The sequence below is a fragment of the Neomonachus schauinslandi genome, chromosome 5 (genome assembly GCF_002201575.2).
Source record: "Neomonachus schauinslandi chromosome 5, ASM220157v2, whole genome shotgun sequence".
Lineage (NCBI taxonomy): Eukaryota > Metazoa > Chordata > Mammalia > Carnivora > Phocidae > Neomonachus > Neomonachus schauinslandi.
In genome coordinates, this window is record NC_058407.1 from 157,994,954 (window position 1) to 158,018,427 (window position 23,474).

Below are 23,474 nucleotides of genomic sequence, written 5' to 3' on the forward strand. Positions count from 1 at the left end.
TGGTGGTGGTGATGATGGTGATGGTGGTGGTGGTGGTGGTGATGGTGGTGATGATGGTGATGATGGTGCTGGTGATGGTGGTGATGGTGATGGTGATGGCAGTGGTGATGGTGGTGATGGTGGTGGTCGGGTGGTGACAAGAACAGTTGGGTAGTAATGACAGTGGGTGGACTGTGGTGAGAGATGATGGTGAACAGGCTCACAGAATAGGGGTGATGATGACAGTACTGGTAGGATTGATGATGGTGACAGTAGTGGTGGTGATGATGTCATAATGATGGCAGACATGGTAGCACTGATAGTTCAGTAATGGTGTCAGTAGTTTGGTGACAGTGGTGCATGATGATGGTGGTAGGGCCTTGGGTGATGATCATCATCACGGTCATAATGTAATAAGGACAGCAGGCTGGTGGTGGTAATGGTGGAGTGTGGTGAGCAGGGATAGTGATAATAGGATGGTGGTGGTGGTGGTGGTTGTGACAATGGTAAGTGAAGGGAGGAAGGAGGGGAGGAAAGAAGAATCCCGAGCATTAATGTCATCAGCCCTGTTGACAGGAACTTAGTTCCATTTCTTACCCTTGGGTCCCTGGAGCTCATAGTCCCCCATGCTAGGGACCCCTCTGACTACCACAAGTCGAATACCCTTCCCAGGGGGAGTATTTATTGGTCCAGACCGGGTTTCACGAATGCACAAATGCCCTCCTTCCCTCCACTGTCTGAATCACCAAGTAGGTTCCCCAGGAGAGTAGAGACAGCAGCATGATGTGGTAGCTAAGAATCTGGGCTTTCAACAAGATATGGAAACAACCCAAGTGTCCATCGATAGACAAATGGACAAAGAAGATGTGGTATAAATATATATATACACACACAATGGAATATTACTAAGAGTGGGAGATACAGGCTGCTAATTATGGAATGAATAAGTCATGGGGATGAAAGTTACAGCATAGGGAATATAATCAGTGGTATTGTAATAGTGTTGCATGGAGACAGATGGTAGTTACACTTTTATAATGTATTTGTCAAATCACTATGGTGTACACCTGAAACTAATATAACATTGTGTCAACTCTACTTCAGTTTTTTAAAAAGTACATAGCAAGATAAAAACATATTACCAAAAATATTACATTGGCCAAAAAAAAAAAAAGAATCTGAGCTCTGGAACTGACTTGAATTTGAATCCTCAATTGTGCTGTGTGGCCTCAGATAAATCACTTAACCTCCCTGAGCCTTGGTCCATTCATATGTACAATGAAATTTATAACAGCATATACCTCCCTGGATTGTTGTCAAGATGATGGGAGATGATGCTGTAAAACACACGGCCCAGCGCTCAGTGCCCTTGGGGATTCAGTAATGTTAGTTGGCATAATTATTACCCACCATGCTGTTGGGCAAGTAGAAGGGTCTGGTAGGGGTTGGCATCAAGAGGCTCCCTCTCTATGGGGCACCTGGGTGGCTCAGTCAGTTAAGCGTCTGACTCTTGATTTTGGCTCAGGTCATGATCTCAGGGTCGTGGGATCGAGCCCCGCATCAGGCTCTGCGCTGAGTGTGGAGTCTGCTGGAGATTCTCTCTCTCCCTCTCCCTCTGCCCTTCCTCCCACGCCATGCTCTCTCTCTCTCAAAATAAAATAAATAAAATCTTAAAAAACAAAAGAGGCTCTGTCTCCCAGACTCTGCACATTCTCCAGTGCCATCTGTCTCAACAGGACAGCAGAGACATCCTGCTTTTGGAATAGCTGCGCGGGGGTTATGATGGAAAGCACATACAACTGGGTTGCCTCTCGCTGGGGATGGCTGGGATAGGGTCTCTCCCAGAGCCGTCTGGGGGGTGTAATTTAGATTTTTTTTCTTGCATGTATAGCTTCCACATCTTATGCCAGTCCTCTGGAAATGTTGTGATCTGTTGAGTCATTTTTTATTCCTCTCCTACTTAAGCTTGCTGGAGTGGCTGGGCTCCCCAGCTTATAGCCATCTCCTCTGAGCAGACACTGCCCCTGCTCAAACTACATGACTTTACCTTAGTCCCTAGTCCTCTCTAAGGCACAACCTGGGCAGCTCTGTCTGGAAGGCCTGCCCTATCCCCAGCCCCAGAGGACTGAGCACCAGCTACCAGTTCACTCATTTACCAAACCATGTGTATCAAGAGTCTGCTATGCATCAGGTATCTCATATCCCACTGGGAAATGTTATCACTGGAGAGCGTGGGATCCATGCTGGGTTAGGAACAGCAATAAAAATGATGGTCCTAATGTCATCTAACATTCCTTCAGCCCTTCCCGGGCAACAGATGTTATTCTAAGCTCTTTAATTCACTTACTTCCCACAACCACATTACCAGACAGATACCAGATATTCCCATTTTACAGATGAGGATATGGAGACACTTACGGGTGAAGCTACTTGCCCAACGTCTTACACCTTGTAAGTGGCAGGTCAGGACTTGACGTCAAGTGGCCTAGCCCGAGTTCAGCTCTTTACCACTCTGCTATACTGTCTCTGGAAGGTTATTTAGGAACACGCTACAGAGGCACCTAACCCAATCTTGGAGGACAAAGGAGGAAAGGAAGGTTACTTGGAAGTCGTGTTGGCTACCTTGAGTCCCAAAGGATTAATCAGTAGGAGACAGTAGGGTGAAGAAATGGGGAACAAATGTTCTTGGCAGAACAGTTAGGAGCAGCTTGCGCCAAGACTTGAGGATGAGAGAGAACCTGAATCAAGCCCAATCCATTTTCCTGAGCTGTTCCAAACACAATCGCTTATGGAGAGTGTAAAAATAAGGAGAATGAGAGGAAGTGATCATTTGTTGTTTGCTTACAATGTAGCAGGCATTGCATGAGTCAGGATAAGCAATACCAGCTGTTATAACAAAGAAACCACAACATATTAAAGGCTTACACAATAAGCTTTTATTCTTGCTCAGGGAGAATCCCACATAGAAGTTCCTGGCATCCATGTGGCCACTTTCCATGTGGTTACTCAGGGCTCCAGGCTCTTCCTGTCTCATGGCTTGACCTAGGGCAAGGGTCAGCAAACTTTCCTGTAAAAGCACGATAGTAAATATTTTTGGCTCTGTGCATCATATAGTCTGTCACAATTGCTTAACTCTTCTGTAATTACAGTGAGAATGTGCAGCCATAGATGATACAGAAATGAATGGACATGGCTGTGTGCCAATAAAACTTTACTGACAAGAACAGGCAGCAGGCAGGATGTAGCCCTGTTCTAAGGTGTCAGAGCCATCTGTTGGAGCCTCCATCCAGCCAGCAGACAGGGGCGCGGTAAGAAGGATCTCACGGGGGAGGTTGTAATAGGCTGGTTTGGAAGTGATGACGTCACATGTCATGAGCCACAACTTAGTCCCGTGGCCATATTCCACGGCAACTAGGACTGGGAAATGCAGGCCATGTGCCCAGAGGAAAAAGCACAGGGATTTGGCAAATGGACAACCGTCTCTGCCACATGCACTCTACATGCATTCTTCATTCACCAAGTGGCAGGGAGGTAGGAAGAATGTATCAGTGGTCCCATTATACAGCTAAGTATGCTGAGGCTCGAAGAGGACTAGACACTGGCTGGGGTTGCAAAGTCAGTGGCAAAGACCTGCCTGCATTAAACCTGCCAAAGCAGAGTTTTGAGGGAGAAGAGAAAGAGACCAGGAACTCAGCCGTGGGGGAGGGAAACATTGAAGAAAAAAAAAAAAAAAAGAAGCTTCACAATGGAGGATGGGTCTGGGCTCAACTATTCTCAAGCCAAAAACCCAGGTGTCAGCCCTGATTTTGCCCTCTCCCTAACCCGGGACAGCTCCTAGATGCAGGCAGGAGGGGCCTCACACCTCAGAGGACACTGCCCGTCTCTCCTGGCTGCCACATTCTGCCACAGAACCCCGAGGAGTCACAGAAGCTGTAGTGCAAACCTGACCTTCCGGGTCCTGACAAAGAGAGATTTGCCAGGACAGGAGGGCAGGATATATTTTATTTAATGATCGTGTTAACTTGACACATGGTACGTGGATCTCTGTTGGTGCTCTTGCCTCTGTCCTTCCAGCAGGAGGGGGGCCTGTCCTTACCTCCCCGCCCCAACACCATTTCTTAGCCTTGGCAGATTTCATCCCTCTATGCCTAAAATATTTCCCAAATCCACCCACTTCATCCTGACTCAACTGCTCCCATGTTAGTCTATACCATCTTCACCTCTGCCTGGACTAGGGCAATGAGCGTCCCGATGAGCCTCCTTGTTTCTCCTGTAGCCCCTCACCGTCCTTGGTCCACACAGCAGGCAGAACCATCACTGCAAAGTGTAACTCAAGCCAGTTTACTCCTCTGTTCAACATCCTCCAGGGGCTGCCTTGTTCTTAATATATCATCCAGATTCCTTGTCACTGCCGCATCCCACATTCATCTCCTGTTCACCTCCTTCATCCCCTACCGTTCCCTCAAGCTCTTGTTACTCTTTCACTAAGCCAAACCTGTTCCTACCTCAGGGCCTTTGCACTTGCTATCCCTTCTGCCAGGAGCCTGATAGCCACATCTTATTATTTCAAATGTGGCTTGCCCAGGGATGCCCTCCCTAACTCCCCATCTGAACACCTCTGTCACCTCATTCCCTTCAAAGCATGGTCACAATCTGAAGGGATCCAGTATATTCTTTGTCTAACTGCTTATTGTCATTCTCCCCACAGGGGCATGTCAGCTCCAAGAATGCAGGGGTCATGTTTGTCCTTATCATGCTCTAACACGGACCTTGTACATTTTATTGCCAGGGTTGGGGAAAACCTATGCATACTGATTGTAGGGACATTGGCAAGTGGGGGGGTTCTGTTTTCATCATCAACCATCTTCTGTCCTCAGCGACACTTCAAGGAGCATCCCAGCCAGGATGACCAACTGTCCCAGTCTGCCCAGGACTGTCCCAGTCATCAAAGTCCTGCATCCATCCTGGGACAGACTTCAGTCCCAGGAAAACCAAGATGGCTGGTCACCCCGAGTGCAAGACAGCACTTAGGAGCAGAGATGCCAAAGCCAGGCCACGTGGCATCCACTGAACCCCAGCTCCGCCACTCACTCACCAGCTGTGGGACCCTGAGCAATTTACTTAGCACTTTGTGCCTCAGTTTCCCCATTTATAAAATGAGGCTAGTAATAGTATCAACCTTATAGGGTTATGGTAGGGATTTAATTGCGTTAACATTCGTAAAGGCACCACATGAAGCAACATGTGAAGTACAACGTACGTAGTAAATCTTCTGTTAAATAAAAAATTTGCAGGCCCCAACCTCTACGCCCATCTCGGGGGAGGGGGGGAACACCAAATGAATCAGCGGAGTCACAAGCCTACAGCTGTTCCCCTCTCCCTGAGAGTGACAGCCCCGAGGTGGCACTTCCTGTCTCTTGCCGGTCCTGCAAAGCGACTCATTCAAATGTCGGCTACCACATGTCACCCGAGTAGGCAGAAAGTTGTCCCACCTGGTCATCACCCAGAAATTATGACACTTTACTGTTGTACGTGGAACATCAGGCCAGGGCCATTTGTAAGTTTTGGCACCTGCCAGTCTCAGTGGAGCAGATGATGGAGAGAAAAATCCAGGGCGGGACCAGGCCTTCATTCCCTTTCCTTCCACAGGCACTTTTCTGCAGTGCTTTTCAGCCGAGATACAAGCCAAATACAGCAGACCTCTCCTGCTCCAGGCCCACCCACCCGCGCGGCTTGTGGGGGGTCCCCCAAAAGGGTGTTGAGGTCAACCCCAGCCCAACCCTAAAGGCCTTCTCCCAGGGAGACCCTGGATCCCTTCACTCCTTAAGGAAGGAGGAGATCTCAGTTGGTCCGTTTTTTTTTTTTTAAGATTGATTGATTGATTGATTGATTGATTGATTGATTTGACAGAGAGAGAGACAGCGAGAGAGGAAACACAAACAGGGGGAGTGGCAGAGGGAGAAGCAGGCTTCCTGCGGGGCAGGGAGCCCGATGCGGGGCTCGATCCCAGGACCCTGGGATCATGAGCTGAGCTGAAGGCAGATGCTTAACGACTGAGCCACCAGGCACCCCCTCAGTTGGTCCATTCTGATTGATAGTCATTAACCATAAAAGGTAGTTCTCAAGCCTGGCTACATATGAAAACGACCTGAGGGATTTTTAGAAAGTACCTACGCTCTGACCTCGCCCCCATACACATGAGTCAGAACATCCTAGGGTAAGGACCCGGCAGTGGGCCTTTTGAAAAGCTCCCCAGGTGATTCAGATGTGCAGTCCTGGGTGATAACCCCCAACACAGATTCTGATTCCGATTAAATGAGCACATAAAGGGCTGCCTGGGCTGGCTGTGTTATCCCATTTTACTCTCATAAATACCCTAGCAAGATAGGCATCATCCTGGGTGGTTCAGTCTGTTAAGCGTCCAATTCTTGGTTTTGGCTCAGGTCATGGTCTTGAGGTTGTGGGATCAAGTCCTATGTTGGGCTCCGCTCGCAGCGTGGAGTCTGCTTGGGATCCCTTCCCCTTCTCCCTCCCCCTCTGACCCTCCCCCTGCTTGCGCGCACTCTCTCTCAAATAAAATAAAATCTTAAAAGAAAAAAAAGACAGGTATCATCCTATTACAATAAACTGAGGCTCAGAGAAAAACTGAGTTGCACAATGCCACACAGCGAAAAATGGCCTCAAAGGCCTTAAAACCCCGTCTTGGGGCTCCAAGTCCCACCTCTGCCCACTGTCCCTCCAATATAGCTTCCTATTCCTGGTTGACAATATTCACCCCGCTGTTTTTCGGCTTCCTTGCCCTCCCCCTCCCCTTCCATGGGAAGCCAGGTACCATTGTGCTGAGGAGCCAGGAGGCCTGGCATTGAACTCCAGTCCAGCCGCAGTGTGACTCTGTTCGTAACATCTCCTTCTGGGGCTTCAATGGCCTTAATGCAGGAAAGAGCCAGGGCAGAGCTTGCCGCCCAGTCAGCAAATCCCATCTCTGGCTTCCCCTGAGCGCATGGCGAGACTACATCTCCCAGCTTCCCTTGCAGTGAGGTGTGCTCACGTGACTGAGTTCCGGCCAGTGAAAGTGAGCAGAAGTGACATCATCGCTTCCAGACCCCGCCCAGGAAAGCCTCGCAGGTGAGCGCACCCTCTTCCTCAGCCTGCTGACTGGACGGAGTGGATCCGATTCTGTCATCTATAAAGTGAGGGTGACAAGGAGGCTCCAGTGAGCTCTTGTGAGGGCTGGAGGAGTTGACAGGTGCCACGGGCTTCAGATAATGCATGGTGATCGCTGTAAAGTTGTGACGTATTACAATAATCCCCCCATTATCCACGGGGATATATTCCAGACCCCTGTGGATGCTGGAAACCCCAGGTATTACGCGACCCTGTATATACTATGTTTTTTCCTATACACATACACCTGTGATAAAGTTTAATTTATAAATCAGACACAGAAAGAGATTATCGACAATAATAATAAAATAGAGCAATTAGAACAATACACTGTAATATAAGTCGTGTGAATGTGGTCTCTCTCTATCTTAGTGTCCTGTACTCACCCTTTGTCTTCTTGTGATGATGTGAGATGCTAAAATGCCCACGTGATGAGATGACGTAGTGTTAGGCTGTTGGTGATGATCATATGGCAGGAAGCGGATCATCTGCTTCGGGACCGTGGTTTGACTGCAGGTAACTGAAACCCGCGGAAAGTAAAACCGCAGATAAGGGGGAGGACTGCTCTGCTATTTTTCTCACCGCCTAAGAGAGGAGTCAGGCTTAGGCATCCCCCCACCCCCACCCACCCATCCTTTCCCCCTCAGACACATCACCTCTGCAAGGTCAGAGATGCACGTCCTTGTGGCCGGGCTTGGCTTCATAAGAGAGCAAATGAACTTTTCTCCTCCTCCTCCTCCTCCTTTTTCTTCTTCTTTCTCCTTCTCCTCCTCCTCCTCCTCCTCCTCCTTCTTCTCCTTCTCCTCCTCCTCCTCCCTAATAAGATTGTGAGAAATAATTAATACGATTCTCTAAATGGGTGCTTCTCAAGGAGTGCTCCCCAGACCAGCAGCATAAGCATTACCTGGGAGCTTACTAGAAAGACAAATTCTAGGGCCCCACTGGAGACCCGCTGAATCCAAAACAGTGAGGCTGGGCCGGGCAATCTGTGTTTTAAAGGCCTTGAGCACCAGATGATTCTGATGTCTGCAGGAGTTTGAGACTATAAAGGGCCCCCTACTGTCCGGTCCTGTGAGAAAGCCACCCTAAGAATGGTATTTTTGTTTCTGGGGGGACACACTGGACCCCGAAGAATGAGTAATGTGTGGCATCAGCCTTTCCTCTCATCTACAAATTGGGTGGCTCGGGAAATATATCAGTTTTTAAAATTTTTTCTTAACCCACTGAAAATCTCTGACCCTTACGAGCCGGCACCAAAGCAAATTCAGACCTTCTTGGCCTGCTTCTTTCTGGGGTCGGGACTGGGTGTCAGGCCAAGATGCCAGTCAGTTTGGGTGGGGTGTGTGGGGGATCTGTCCCCATGGGTTACCCCCGAGATGCCCGTCCTTCCTGTCCACGTGACCCCTTCAGAAGCAGAAGCTCTCTGTGGCCTTCAGAACATGCTCGAGACCCTGGAAACCACTGAGGCTGCCTCTGGCACCGTGATCCAGAGCTGGAGAACTCAGAGGCTGGTCAGGAAAAGGAACCAAGGGGACAGGCTGTGACCCAGCAGCAAGGAGGGGGTGCTGTGGGGGAAGTAGTGAGTTCATGCCAGGCCCACCGGGGGCAGCCTCATGCAAGCACAGGCCCAGTGCTGGCCCGGTCTCCTCTTTCAAGACCAACTACAAATCTGGAAATGAATTTTCAAGAGAAATTTGAAATATACAACCTCTTAGATGTTGGCAACTAAAAAAAAAAAAAAAAAGTATGAGCCTAAACAGGCATAGCTGTGGGCAGGATGCAGCCCAAGGGGCCCCCGGGTTGGGGTCTCTGGTCTTAGAGGCAGCCTCTTCCCCAGGGCCTCGCTGCCTCCCCAGGGAGACGCAGAGCAGTGGAGTCCAGGACTTAATGCTCGGGCCTGGCAGCACTCTCCCCCACGCCCCTCCCCTGCCCCAGCCAAGTGCAGTCTCTCTGCAGTCTGTGGAGGGAGTCCCCTTCTCCCCCCACTCTTGCTCCAAGATGTTTCTTAGCGCCTCAAATCCCCTGCAGCTTCTAACTTCTCCTAAAAGGGAAGAAAAGCCAAAAAAGACTTATGAGCTATTTCTTCCTCCCCTTCTGCTATATTTCTCCCCTGAGGCCACAGCTGCCTGCTTTGATGAGAAGGAAAAGGGGGAACTGGAGGAAGGAGGAACAACAGAAAATATCAAGTCATGTATCAAAATGTGATGCTGCTTCCCCCACAAAAGCAGGTGGGGAGAGGTGGGGGAGGGGACCGGGCAGCCCCACCTGGAATTCGGCCCCTCCTCCTGGAGCCATTCATCTCTGAGGGGCTGGGGCACGGACTGGGTTACCGGATGAGATGGGGTGGTCAGGGGAGGAGGTGACAGTTGAGATGACACCTGGGCTTCCTGAAGGGTGGCGAGTGGGAGAACGGCATGATTGACAGATTCAGATCGCCTCTGGCTAAACTGTAGGGGGCGCAAGAGTAGCAGCCAGGACGGGCGAGGAGTTGGGGTTGTCTGGGTGAGGGATGCGGACTAGAGAAGGAACTGGAGACTGGAGCTTCCATCAAGGTGGATTTTAGAGGTGCTGCTGGTCAGACTCGCTGGTGTTGGGCAAGGAAAGAGAAGAAGGCATCTGGATGATGCTTTCTTTTTTTGCCTGGAGCGTTGTTGACTCTCAAGTTGGGTCATTGAGGCATCTTTTTAATAATGATTCATTGAACACCTGCTGTGCGCCAGGCTCTGGCTAGACCCTGGGGAGCTACGGAGATCAAGAAGACAGGACTGGTTGTCCCCAGGGAGCCACCCTAAGTGACCTGGGCTTTCTGTGACCCCCCCCCCAAACAGCAGAGAGGGAGGGTAAGAGGGGGCAATGTGTCCCCTCCTCCCCCAAAATGAAATATCCCTTCATGGGGTCAGCAGATCTCTACTGAGCACCTACTGTGTGCCGGGCACAGTTCAGCAGTGAACAAGATGGACAACGTCCTTGCTATCATGAGCGCCTAACCTAACCTAACCTACTAAACATCACAGCTTAGCCTCGCCTACCTTAAATGCACACAGAACACTTACTTTAGCCTGCAGTTGGGCAAAAGCACCCAACACAGAGCCTATTTTGTAAATAAGTGTTGACCAGCTCCGGTAACTGAATACTGTTCTGAAAGCGGCAAACAGAAGGCTTATATGGGTACAGGACAACTGTGAGTGTCAGCAGTTGACCCTGGCGATCGCCTGGCCCGCTGTCCCTGCCCCGCATCACACGAGGATGTGCGCTGCCTGTCACCAGCCCAGGGGAAAAATCCACACTGAAAACTCCTAGTATGGTTTCTACTAAATATGTATCGCTTTCATGCCTTGGGACAATTGAAAAATCCTGAGTTGGGCCATGGAACATCGGGATCACAGGTGGAAAGAAGCCTGGAGGAGGAGAGCTCCAGGCAGGGGAAGCTGGAGCCCCAGAGGCCCTGAGGAGGGGCGCACTCAGCACGTCCTAGGAGCAGCAAGGACCCCCAGGGAGCTGGGGTGGCTGGAGGCAGGAGAACAGGAGGGAGGGAGGGCAGAGGAGTAATAGAACCCCATTCTGTAGGGCCTTGTGGACCAGGGGGAAGACTTTGGGTTTCACCCTGAGTGCAATGGGGAATCAAAAGAGGGTCCAGCTCACCAGGGACCACCCCCTCAGCTACTCTGCCATCCTCCCACACACAGCCCTTAAGTCCCCGAGGGGGCCAAACCCAGCCACCCACAGTCACGGGCTTCTCCGCCTCACCCAGCTCGGCTGCTGTCTTGCTGGGCCGGCAGTGTATGTGATTTATAAGTCCCTCCCCGGGATGGTGTATTTGGGGGCATCTGTTCCATTTTTGTTGCTTCCGGCCAGGGCTCTGGTACTCCTTCACAGATCACATCCCTGCCTCCCTTCCTGGCTAATTCAAACAGCTGGTTACCGCTCACCAATTCCCCGGCTCTAATCGCCAAGGGAGGAATTATAAATAAATGTGTACAAGCAGACAGATGCTGTCATTTAAAAAATCGATCCATCTAGCAAAAATGCCCCACTTAGGACTGAAGTGACATACTGCAGAGCATGTGTCTTGGTGGCATTTTTTAATGAAATCAGAAAAACAATGGTGAAACTCGCTAATGGATTCCAAAGGAGCCAACGGCCAAGGACGGAGGGAGGGACTTTGTGGCTCCAACGTCCAGAACCCAGAGCCAGAGAAGAGACATGGGGCTCCACAGCTGTTCCACACATGCGTCTCTCCTTTGTCCTTCTTCCAACCCTGTATGACATCAAGTTGGGCTCATTCAGTATAATTTTGCGAGTCTCAGAAGCAGTCGGCAACCCTCACGTCATGGCTTCTGGGAACCTTGATCCAGACTGAGATGTCATCCTCTTTGCTATCCTGGGTGCACAGTTAGGACATCCCCTAGCTTTCCCTGTGGCCAGGTTTGCACTAAGAGGCCGCTGGAACCAGAACCGAAGTGGCCACTGTCAGGCCTGGCCCATAAAAATCTCCTGCGTGAGATCTGCCACCTTCTTTCCCACCCATGGACTGATGGAAGAGGACTTGGAGGCTCCTGCAGAGGGCGGAGCCTTGGCTGGAAGGAGTGTGGGTCCCTGAATGAGTATGTGGAGCAGGGCCTCCTGTCCATTTGCATTGAGGTGAGACGAGACAGAGAAATAAATTTACTGTCTCAGGCCAAAATTTAGGGGAAGTTCTTACTGTAAAAATCCTATCCTGGCTAATACACGATGCGTCCCCGAATTCATTCATTCATTCATTCATTCATTCACTGAGTATCTAATAAAAATAATACCTAATTATCTCCTTTGCACTTCACAATAATCTCATGTAAGGAATGGCATGAGACCATTTTTTGGATGGAGAAACTGAGGTTCAGAAGGCTAAGGAACCCGCTGAAAGACGAACAGCCGAAAATGAGAGGAACAGTTATCATTTATTGAACACTCACTATGTGCCAAACACTGCACTCCATGCCTCATATGTAGTATCTTCTGTATTCCTCAAAAATTCTCATAGGTGTTGTTATCAGCCCTATTTTACAGAGGAGGGAAGTAAGGTTTACAGATATGAGTCAACTTGCTCAAGAGAGGGAGGGAAAAAGGAGGGAAGGAAGGAGAGAGGGAAGAAAGGCAGAGAGGAAGGAGGAAGGAGGGGGCAAGGAAGGAAGGAGGGAGGAAGAAAGTAACGATTCACAAGAAGGAGTTTCTAATAATAAGCTAATCACATTGCAACTTAAAATACCAGCTTACCTCCAGTCAGGCCAGCCCTAGAGAACTGGAGAGCTACCCTGGCGAGCACGCCTGTGCACACACATGCACACACACACACGCCTTAAAGGTTAAAACAGTTACATCAAAATAAAACATATGGTCACCCAAATCTGCATTTATTACATCTAACTGGAAGAGACACAGTCAAGTACGTGAATATTTTAGCAGTTTCCAACATGCAAATCACCGTGCCAAGGCTAATCAGCACACACATGCCCAGCTTTTGGTGCACGGGGTTGGAGTGACACTCTATCTTTTCTTTCACTCTTGGCTGCAGTGTTTGGGTGTTCTCTCATTGCAAGTCAGTTATCATTTGCTTGTGCCTTTAAATAGGACCCCAGGAGCAGAAAGCCTTGAAGAGCCCCCTCTCACCAAGTTTATACCCGTCATTGATGTCTGGAGAACGCTATAGGCAAAGGCAAGCTATTTGGCTCCAAAATCCAATAGAAAATTCAGATCTTTTCATGTAATCTCTGACTAATAAGCTTTAATGAAGAGGTTTTGATGGTTGTTGTTTAAGCCACAGGACACATAGGGAACAAATGGGAATTAACAGAAATTTACTTTCTGGGGGCGCCTGGGTGGCTTAGTCATTAAGCGTCTGCCTTTGGCTCAGGTCATGATCTCAGGGTCCTGGGATCGAGCCCCATGTCGGGGTCCCTGCTCGGCGGGAAGCCTGCTTCTCCCTCTCCCACTCCCCCTGCTTGTGTTCCCTCTCCTGCTGTGTCTCTCTCTGTCAAATAAATAAATAAAATCTTTAAAAAAAAAAAAAAGAAATTTACTTTCTGGCCAATTCCAATAAAGACCATGCTGACAGCAAGACAGAAGTTCCCATGCCGACAGCAAGACAGAAACACAGTGGTAGTATATGCCCAAATGCTACTCATTTGCATCTTTCCACTGAGGATTTTCACCATGTCTGACTATCCCCTAGAAAACTATTCACCTATCTTTCTTTGAAGCGCTCCTTTTTTTTTTTCTTTTGGTAAATCTTGCATCATTATGTAAATGAAAAATCCAGTATCACTCACCCTATTTAAAAGTTGTATTAGTCGAGAAAGATTAGGCACTGTAGCAATAATAGTTGCTCCCAAGAGTGCAAAGGTTTAACACAGCATAACTGATGTGGGTTGACAAAGCCTCAGCAGACAGAGTCCTGCCATCCTACGACAGGAAATGACAGAGCTGGAGCATTGCTCATGGGCTTTCAAATCTTCCATGCATAGCCCATTGGCCACAAATAATCACGTGGTTCTGCCTACCTGCAAGGGGACTGGGAAATATGGGGGTGCACATGCATACTGGTAAGCAGTAAATGTCTCTGCTGCAGAGTAGCTCCCAAGTAAAATAAAACAATATGATTAAGTTCTACCTAGAAGGCTGTGCTATGACAATGCTCTGAGCCAGAACATTACAAAAGAAAAGAAATTTGCAAGCATTATAAATGCGCCAAAGACGTTTACAGCATGAAGCTGAGACTTTCTCCTTGACCCCAACAAAAGGACTAGGAGAGACCTGGGAAGGCAATGGCTGTCTCACAGGGGGAACCCAGTGTTATGTAGGGTGTGTCCCTGTATCAACTGAAACCATCTTCAGGTAAAACCAAACCATGGAAAGAGTTTCTTTGAAGCAAAATAGAAACTGGACGGGGATGAAGGATGTTTTAAGTAAGATAGGAATCCCTGGGCGTGCAACAACATCACTGATGTGGTGGATGGTACTTTCCAAAGACGATGACACCAGTGGATCGCATCTCATAAGCTCTGACGATGTGACAAGGACATACCTCTAACAAGAGGCGGAAGAGTCTACATTCTCTCCCCATGATTCTGAGTGGGCCTGTGATTACTACAGAATTAAACTCCATGACTTTGGAGGCTTTGCTAAAAAGGGTGTTATAGCCAGCAGCCATGAGTGCACTTGGCATCCAGATCTTGGGTTCTAATACCATTCTCCAAAAATAGGAACCAGGGCTCCTTGGAGAAATACATGTGACAAGCCTGGAGCACCTTAGAGTGCCAAAAGGTAAGGAAGTGCACTCTCTTTCTCTCTCTCTCTCTCTCTCACACACACACACACACACTGAATGACGGGGAAATGAAAAGGTCATGGAGCCACCCTGAAGAGCTCACCAATGGCCAATGCTGGAATAATTCGAGCAACAGAATAAATAACATACTATTGGATGATAACCCAAAGTAGAAAATAAATAACTACAAATCAACACAGATATAAATCAATGATTGCATAAATAAATAAATTGGGAAGAACAGACAAACCTCTCATGGAGAAGAATTCCAAGTAATTTCTGTAGATGCTCTAGCCTCAAGGAGGTGGAGCGTCACTCCCCACGTCCTAAGTGCAGGCTGCAGAGAGCTAATGACTTCCCTCCAAAAACTAATTGTGTGGGAAAGGGGGAGGAAAGAGTAATTTTATGGTGGGGACACCTAACAAACACCACTCTGCAGCCAGGTGATCAAGATCAACATCAACAGTGATCGGTCATGCTGATGGTATGTACCCCATACACGACGTGTTCAGAAGGGCCCTTCACCTCTGTAGTCTTTGTCCCCAAAACCCATCCCCCAGCGCAATCACGAGAAAAACATAAGAAATATCCCAACTGAGGGACAGTCTACAAAATGCCTCACTGGCACTCTTGGAAATTGTCAAAGTCATCAATAACCAGGAAAGTTATCAGAAGCTGTCATAGCCCAGGGGCACGAGGGACACTCGACAATTCCATCTGGTGTTGTATCCTGGATACTGCGGTCTATCCTAGGACAGAAAAAGGACCTTAGGTAAAAACTAAGAAAATCTGAATAAAGGATGGGCTTTAGTTATAAAGTTATAAGAATGTATCCATATTGGTTCATTAATTGTGACAAATGTATCACAATAACCTAAGTTAATAGGGAAAGTGGGGGTGGGGTACCTGGGAACTGTATTATCTCAGAAATCTTCCTGTAAATCTAAAGCTATTCTAAAATCTTTTTTTTTTTTTTTTTTAAGACAGCTTCCTCCTGGTTCTCTCTCTCTTAGGGCACAGACCTGAGGGGCCCTGCGCTGATACGTGCAAGCCCCCCTCCCTGGCACCATCCTGTTGAAGAGACCATGCAGCTAGAGATGCCCAGAGAGCCCCGGTGGTCCCAGCCCCCAGAGTCTTCCCAGCCTCCCTGGCCCGGGGGCCAGATGTGTACAACGGGCCTTTCAGATGTCCCCAGCTCCTGGCCTTCTAGCTGCTCCAGCTGACACCCAACTGGAATGTAGACAAGCTGTCCCCACCACGCTCTGCTCAAATTGTAGATTCATGCAGAAAATAAATGTTTTATGAAGTCACTAAACGCTGTGCCATTTGGTCACGCGGCATTAGTTAAATGGAACAACTGGTCTACAAACCCGACCCTGGGCATTGATGGCTTTCCTCTACACATCTGTCTTTACTTCTGCTAGGGGCCGGGCAGTGGAAACAGATTCACAAGAACTGGGCCCTGCTCTTGAAGAACTCTCCCGTGAGTGTCAGAAACTGAGCCCCGTGAGAGGAAAAACAAACGCTGGATCCAAGCAAAGGGGTGAATGCAGTATTTCCGAGACACAGAAAAGGGAATGAAGGACCCTAAGGGATCCCGGGGATGCCAGAAGAGAGAAGGAAAAAATTCCAATCCTTGGAATTTTCTGTCCTATGAGTCAATAAATGTGATCGTTTGAGTTGGATTTCTGCAATTTATAATGGAAAGGTGTCAAATGCAATTCAGTACAATGATTTGTGCTAGGGTTTGTGTCCTTATTTTTATTCCCCTTATTGGTGTTAAATTCATAAAATGTGCCTTTTTCATCTTTGTAGCTTTACCCCCAGCCCCACCAGTGTCTAACAGTGCCTGGCACGTAGGAGGGCTCAGGAAAGTATCTGTAGAGTTGCATGGATGGGCATCACTGGTCACTTTCATCCCAAGCTCCTCTGGCTCTTCCGCTAGAGGTAAGCCCCCTGGAGGTCTGAGGTACCCGAGCTTTGGTCTGAGCTTCCTGCAGTTTCTTCAAAGAGCCAGGACTAGAGGATTGGAACATGGGCATGACAGCAAGTCAACACAATAGTTTAAGAGCGTGGGCTTTGAAATCAGACTTATCTGGGATCATATCTTTCCCTACATGTTACAGGCTGTGTGATGTTGGGCGGGTTACTGCCCGAACTTCCTTAGTCTTAGTATCAATGTCTTCAGGACCGCAGGTGAAGATAAGATGAGACAATGTATACATAAATCACCCAGCTCAAGGTAAACCCTCAAGAAATGGCAAGTATTTCGACTGTCAAAAACAATCCTACTCCTAATCCCAATGATGATGGTGTTACAGTCCCCATGGAAAATCAGCTAAGCGTGAGGACAGGACAGACTATTCTACTCTTCCATCTGCTTCATCCTTAGAAGCATTAACGCACCAGGCTGGGAGCAGCTCCCAGAAAGCTCCCGCAGCTGGGGGTCAGCAGGGCCGAGGCTAGGCTGCTCCTGGCGAGGCTGGGATGTCCTTGCAGCAGGGTCCAGTGTGGCCGGGACTGGAATGATCTGTAAGGAGCAGAGCCCAGGCTGTTCCCCCTCAAAACAGCCCAGAGTGTCAAGCTCCCTCCATCCCTCCCCTGCCTTCATTCTGGACCAAAATTTCTGCAGGAAGAAACTCACCTCTCCTGCAGATGGGCTGTTTTCTTTGCCTGGAACACCCTCTCCCCGTGGCAAGGCATCTGAATTACTTGTCTTCCCATTATTTAGTGGGGTGGGAAATGGCTTGGTGGAGACAGCTTGTCTCTGCTCCGCTATGTCCAGGGTTCAGCTGGGAAGACTCCTAAGGCTGGGGCTAGACTCTCCCTTGTTCCCTCCGCACCTGGTGCCTGGGTTGGACAATTCAAACACTAGGCCTCAGGGTGGTCAGGCCTCTCATACAATAGCCCCAGGCTCCCAAGAGTTGCAGGGAACAAAGCAGAAGCCGCCTTGCTTCCCGTGACCCAGCCCCAAAGTTCCATAGTGTTCCCCTGCCCTACTCTATCAGCCAAAGTGATCCCAAGCCCACAGACTCTAAGGAGAGGCACACACTGCACCTCTCAATGGGAGGAGTGCCAAGGATCTGTGGCCATTGTTTAAAACTGCCACTTCTCCTTACCCTCGATCTGAACCTATGACGCGAGCTTGCAGCTGTCTGTGCTTCACCCGCCAGGACACTCCTCACAGTTACTGCTATTTCTCACACCTCTGCCTGGCGTCTCCTGCAGCCTGTGGGCAGCGAAAACCTCACTCAGACCCTGTCACTCCTGGGCCCCGAATTCTCCACAAGCTCCCTCTTGATTCACAGCAAAAGCCTAAACCCTGATGACAGCCAAAGCAGCCCACACAATTTGGCCCCTGCTTATCTCTCTGACCGCGCGGGTTCCCACGCCCCAACTGGCTCCCAGGACCCAGCCACCCCAGCCTCTGCACACTTCCTTCTGCCTTGAAACTCTCTTCCTGTCTCTCACTTCCTTCAGGTGTCTGCTCAGAGGTCACCTTGTCAGAGAAGTCTCTGCTGCGTAAAATAGCAGCCCCCCTCCTATGCACACCTGGCATCACCTGGTTCTCCTTCCTCTGCTTCATTTATAAAGTAGACACCTGAATGCGCACGCCTCTTGCAATCCAAGTGGTGGATTCTCTTTCCTTACCCACCTTGAATCTGACTCGCCGTATGACTTACTTTGGCCAATAGCACCTGGTTTGATTTAGCCAACAGAAGTGCTTTGTGCCGCTGAAGCATCTCAGCCTCAAGAGCCTTGCAGTTCCCATCCCCTCTTGTGGACCCCGCCACCGCTGTGGGACCAAGCCCAGGCTTGCCAGCTGCATAATGAGTGACCCCTAATCCAGTTATCCCCCTTGCCCTGGCCAACCCCCAGCTGACCACCAGACACATGAGTAAGGCCATCTTCACACAAGCAAGCCGCGTCAAGAATAACTGAGTCAGATGCAGGTGACCAAACCACCCAGATGCTCTGTAGTCTTAATGTTGTAAGTTATCCGGTTTGGGATGGTTTGTTATGCAGCATTATTTGTAGTAATGGGTAACTGATACATGCACTTAGTCCAGTGCCTACATGGAATATGCAGGCACTGGACTATGCTCAATAAATATTTGCAACACAAATGAATCGATGAATGAAAAAGAGGAAAATGTTTGTCCTGTTGGTCATGATCACTCCAACACCGAGTTCAGTGCTTGGCATGTATTGTGGGATGGATGAGGAGAGAGTGATGGGTCCTATTGTCCAGCCAAAGCAACCAAACAAAAAACCCTCTGGCCTTCAAGGGCATAGGAGAAAAAAAATCTCCTGGGACCCACGGAAGAAGGGAAGGTAGTAGTCTTTAGTCTCTAAGGGAGCAATGCTTGAGTCTGTCCTGACCAGGATCTTTGGGCTGGCTGTGGCCTGGGCAGTAGTCTATATGAGAATCCAAAGAAATACTGGTGGAGAAGGGTCTGTGCAACAGCAGGAGAGAGGACCCAGCCTGGCCATGAGGCTCTGGGCCTCTGCCTCAGGTCAGCTTGACCCAGCTTCCAGAACCCTCTACCACCTGCCCCACCCACCGATCCAGACATCTGTGAGCCCCAGAGCTGCCTCTCTCAAAATGCAGTTACCATCTGGCTCTAAGTTGTCCGGACAGCTAGTGAAAATGCAGAACCCTGAGCCTAACTCCAGAATTGCTATACCGAAAACTCCAGGGGCGGCTGTGGCCAAGAGCCTGGATTTCAAGAAGTTCCACACTGCCCTGTGGGGCCTGTGGACGCAGGTTGGAACATAGGGATTCTGGAACAGACTAGGAAATAGAGGCTGGAGATGTATAGCTCTCTTATCAATCCTCACCACCACAGGGGATATAGTTTCTCATACCCATTTCATGGAGGAGAACACTGAGGCTCAGAGAGGTAGTAAGTGTTCCAGGCTGCCTGACTTCCTATCAGAGACTTTTCGTTTCCATCCCAGCGGCATCCACTCAACAAAACACTTTGGCTTTTGTCTTCCTACTCTTTCAAGGTCATTTCAGGCTACTAGCTCCTTGCTGAGGTGGTAATGCTTAAGGAGAAGGAAGGCACCCAATGAAGGCTGGGTAAGTGAACAGAAGATTCAGTATGGCGGGGAGGTTTTCACACGGTCTTTAAGCAACTGGAGTCAATTAAATGTCTCTTCTGTGGCCAAGCTGAATGTTGTTTTCCAGCTTAGAGTTTTGTTTGTATGTGTGTGTTTTATATAAATTTGGTAATTAAGCCACAAATGTTCCCAGCACACTTGGATATATTTAAATTACAGGCTGCTCATCAAACAGAGAAAATTCACAAACATGGACATAAACGGTGCCTTTTGTTGGTTCCCTGCGTTCTCGCAGCACTCAAAGGGTTCTGTCAGCTTGATGGCCAATTCCAAGACTGCCTGGGACAAAGGGAGGTGGGGGGCGGGGTGGGGATTGGCAATGACACACAGGAAGTGAAGTCCCACCATGAAAGACTGTGGTTCTTTTTTTTTACGAAAACATTTCATTGATGCCTATAATTCATCTCAACAAGCCAGTTTTGAAAACACAAGCTGGCAAAAGGGATGTTTGTCTCTGCCTGGCTGGCAGTGATCCCTACTCACTGGGACAGGCCAGAACCCCATTCTTGATCACTGTGGAAGAGAATCAGAGGGTCTTGTGTTCACATCTCTTTTGACCCTTTGCTGTGGGGCATGTTTGGGCTCCTAGAGATCCAGTGTCCACCCTCCCGTAGTCTCTGCCCACCCACTGTGTAACAAAAAATAAAACTGGAAGTAATAAGGGCCGACTTACTTGCGAGCATGATTGCAAGGCGGGAGGGGTCTACTGTCCTAAAGAGAAAGCTGTAACCATAAGGTCTGCAAGTGTCTTCAGGGTTAGGCAAAAAGATTTTTATTATTCTTTAGGCTGCAGAAAAGAACTAGGAAGTGGGATGACAAGGTGGCATAATGAGACTGTAGGTCAGAGAACATTCTGCCCTGTTCTCAGGAGGGGCTGTCTGCTCCCTTAGGTCTAGGGTGGGCCAAAATTCAGGGGGTGGAGGCAGGAGAGAATTTAACCAAATTTGGTTAAGAAGCATTTTGCTCGGATTGGTTACTGGGGACAAGCAGTTCAACTAATCACTTAAAAGGCAAAAAATGGGAATTTGGAGGGTCTGTGTCTGGCCTTGCCATAGGTAAACAGGGTGGGGCATCCATGAGTCTTCCCTAAGTCCCATGGAAAAGGGAGTTCTTTGCAGCAAGCCGTTTTCAGGAACACAAAAGGGTGAGGGGAATTCCTTCAAGCTTCACTGTTTTCTAGGAACACAGGGCTCAGGCAAAATTCAACGTTGTCACCACTCAACTGGTGATAATAGTTAATCTATGAGTTTAGTATTTTTTTTTAAGATTTTTAAAATTAATTCATTTGAGAGAGAGAGAGCATGAGAGCAGGAGGAGGGACAGAGGCAGAGGGAGAGAGAGAATCTCAAGTCAGTGCAGAGTCTGATGCGGGGCTTGATCTCACCACCCTGAGATCATGACCTGAGCCGAAATCAAGAGTCGGAAGAGTCAGACGCTCAACAGACTGAGCTACCCAGGCGCCCCATGAGTTTAGTATTTTAAAGTGCTTTGAAAGTACAAGGTTTGTAGTAAATGCTCAGTAAGTATTTGTCAATCTCCCTTACCTGTGAGGTCCTCCAGGGCGGGGGCTGAGCTCACTTGGCGTTTTCTTTGATGCTAGCACACTACCTAGAAACCACTGATCGCTGAATGGGCCTTGAGCAAGCCCCAGTCTCCTCATCTATAAGACATGGTAATCTCCACCTAATAGGGTTCTTAAGATAATTACATAGTACAGAGGAGTTTCAGGGCCCCAGAAAATGCCTGACACGCCCCTGGTGAGCAGTGACAAAGACCCTCTCCTTGAACTAACTTTAGCAGGCTCTTCTGAATCCCTTTTTTCTGACTAGGCCTTGACCTTCAGCACTGTCCTTGGCTTGTTGAGTCCAGTTTTAGCAAGAATCCTTTGGGTCAGTTCAGCAAAAATCCCCCACCTCTGATATCTGATCAAATTCATTATTCTCTACCCTTGATATCTTATCACTCTGGCCTGTGTAGTCAGTTTAGCAGAATTCCCCTTATCCCTTGTGCGTCTTCTTAGTAATTTCCCATCCACTGACCTAGACTCTGCTCCTTGGCTATAAATCTGCACTTGTCGTTTGTTATATTTGGAGTTGTGCCCCACGTCTCCCTATCACGAACCCCCGTTGCAGAGGTATGTAGTCAGTCTGCCTTACCACTTTTGACAGGTGTCATGAATTTTTTTTTTTTGATAACCATAAAATGAATTCCCTTCCCTTTCCTCCTTGGACTCCTGACCCAGTGTGAGCAGAACTTTCTACTGAGTCTGTTAAACGCTTCAAAAGGCCTGCGTCCCTGGAGGCCACAGGTAGCATGCTCAAAACCAAACCCCTCAGGGATGCCCACACCACTCAGGGTCAGGGCAGCGCCGGCAGGAATGATTCCGGCCTCTCCACTGAAACCCAGGACCTTCTCACACCCACGGGCCGTGGATGCAGCACTTGGGGGTTCAAATTTAGGATCTGTGACTTTCCCAAAGCACAAGGATTTGGCCACTTGATTTCGCTGGGCATTGGTTGACCGCTCTGTAAACCAGGAAAACGAATCATGTTAACTGTACGGTTCAGATGAAACAGTGGATGCGCAGCTGACTAGCCCACGAAGTTATCAGAGCTGAGGAAGTCGCAGGTGTGCCCGACTTGGGAAGAGAAACCGAGCAAAGTGCCTCCACCCAGGCTTGCCGCCGCCACCCGCAGGCCTCCGGAAACAGGACTGGGCGGGGCCGCGGCATCGATCACTCGGCGCTCGACTAGGCACTCCGCGCTGATCAGACGAGCACTGAGCGATCGATACCTCGGCAAAGCCTGATTACTCGGAGAAGGAGAGGGCCGGAGTGTTCCGACCAAACGGAACAGGTTGTCGCCAGCCTCCGGGGAACTCGACACAGCCCAAACTCGAGACAGGTGAGCTTGAGCAACTCCAGAGGGCGGGCGGCTCTGGCTCTGTTGAAGCGGAGGGGAGGACTGCGCAGGCGCTGTGTTAAAGGCGAAGCGGGAGGAAAAGACGGCCTCGCGCGTGCGCCGTGGAAAGCCCCGGGGCAGCTCTCCAAAGTAGCGAAAGTGGGGTGTGAATGGGGAGGGAAAACAGTGCCGGCGCATGCGCCCTGAGAAGGCCGTTTAGCGGCTCTCCAGCTTTCCTGCGCTGCCCGGGGGGTGGGGGGAGGGGGGATAGGCCCCCGCGCGTTCTTGATGCTCGCTTTAAGCTTGTAATTTCGTTTTGCGCATGCGTAAAGCCAGCTCAGCCTGTGTGGGCCTGCGCAGTTCTTTGGGGGGGGGGGGGGTCCCCGTCGGTGCAAATGTAGGGCGCCTGCGCGAGTTTTTATTTTCTCCCTGACGGTACCGGCAGGTGTCTTCATGCTGTTGCTCTCGGACCGAACATCTCTATCACCGGCCTGGAGGGGGACAGGCTGCAAACCGAATGTGGGCCGCGAGCAGTGAAGTCCCGGGAAGGGAAGGGGTGTGAGGCCTCGGGTGGAGCGTTGGTGTGGGGGACCTGAAGGACAGGGATTTCTAGTTTGATAGGAGTTAACGCTGAGCATCGGTGTCGCGTTATGCACCTCGCGTTAGAATCCAGCAGAGGTAAGTCACCGTGCTCAGCAGGCCCAAGGTCAGGGGGTAGGCAGGTGTTGGGGCCACACCGACGGCCCGAACCCGAGACAGCGTGGCCCTTAGAATGCCAGACGTACTCTTGCGCCAGTGAATAAAGCTTTGCAAATATTTCCAAACCTCTCTGGAAAGTTTTACGAAGCTCCCTAGAAAGCTCTTGTTTTTTTGCACAACTTTCGTGGAATAATGCCACAATAAAATTGGAGAGATTTCGGGGCGCCTGGGTGGCTTAGTTCGTTAAGCGTCTGTCTTCGGCTCAGGTCATGATCCCAGGGTCCTGGGATGGAGTCCCGCAT

General features: G+C 49.4%; 1 protein-coding gene across 1 annotated transcript in view; it reads left to right on the plus strand.

Moving 5' to 3' along the window:
• The first annotated feature begins 22,332 nt into the window (after positions 1-22,332).
• KDM8 (lysine demethylase 8) overlaps positions 22,333-23,474 on the plus strand; it is a 24,455-nt gene continuing 23,313 nt past the window's right edge. The window contains exon 1 of the mRNA XM_021700543.1: positions 22,333-22,476. The gene's annotated coding sequence lies outside the window, so the exon portion shown is untranslated. The remainder of the gene's footprint in view (positions 22,477-23,474) is intronic.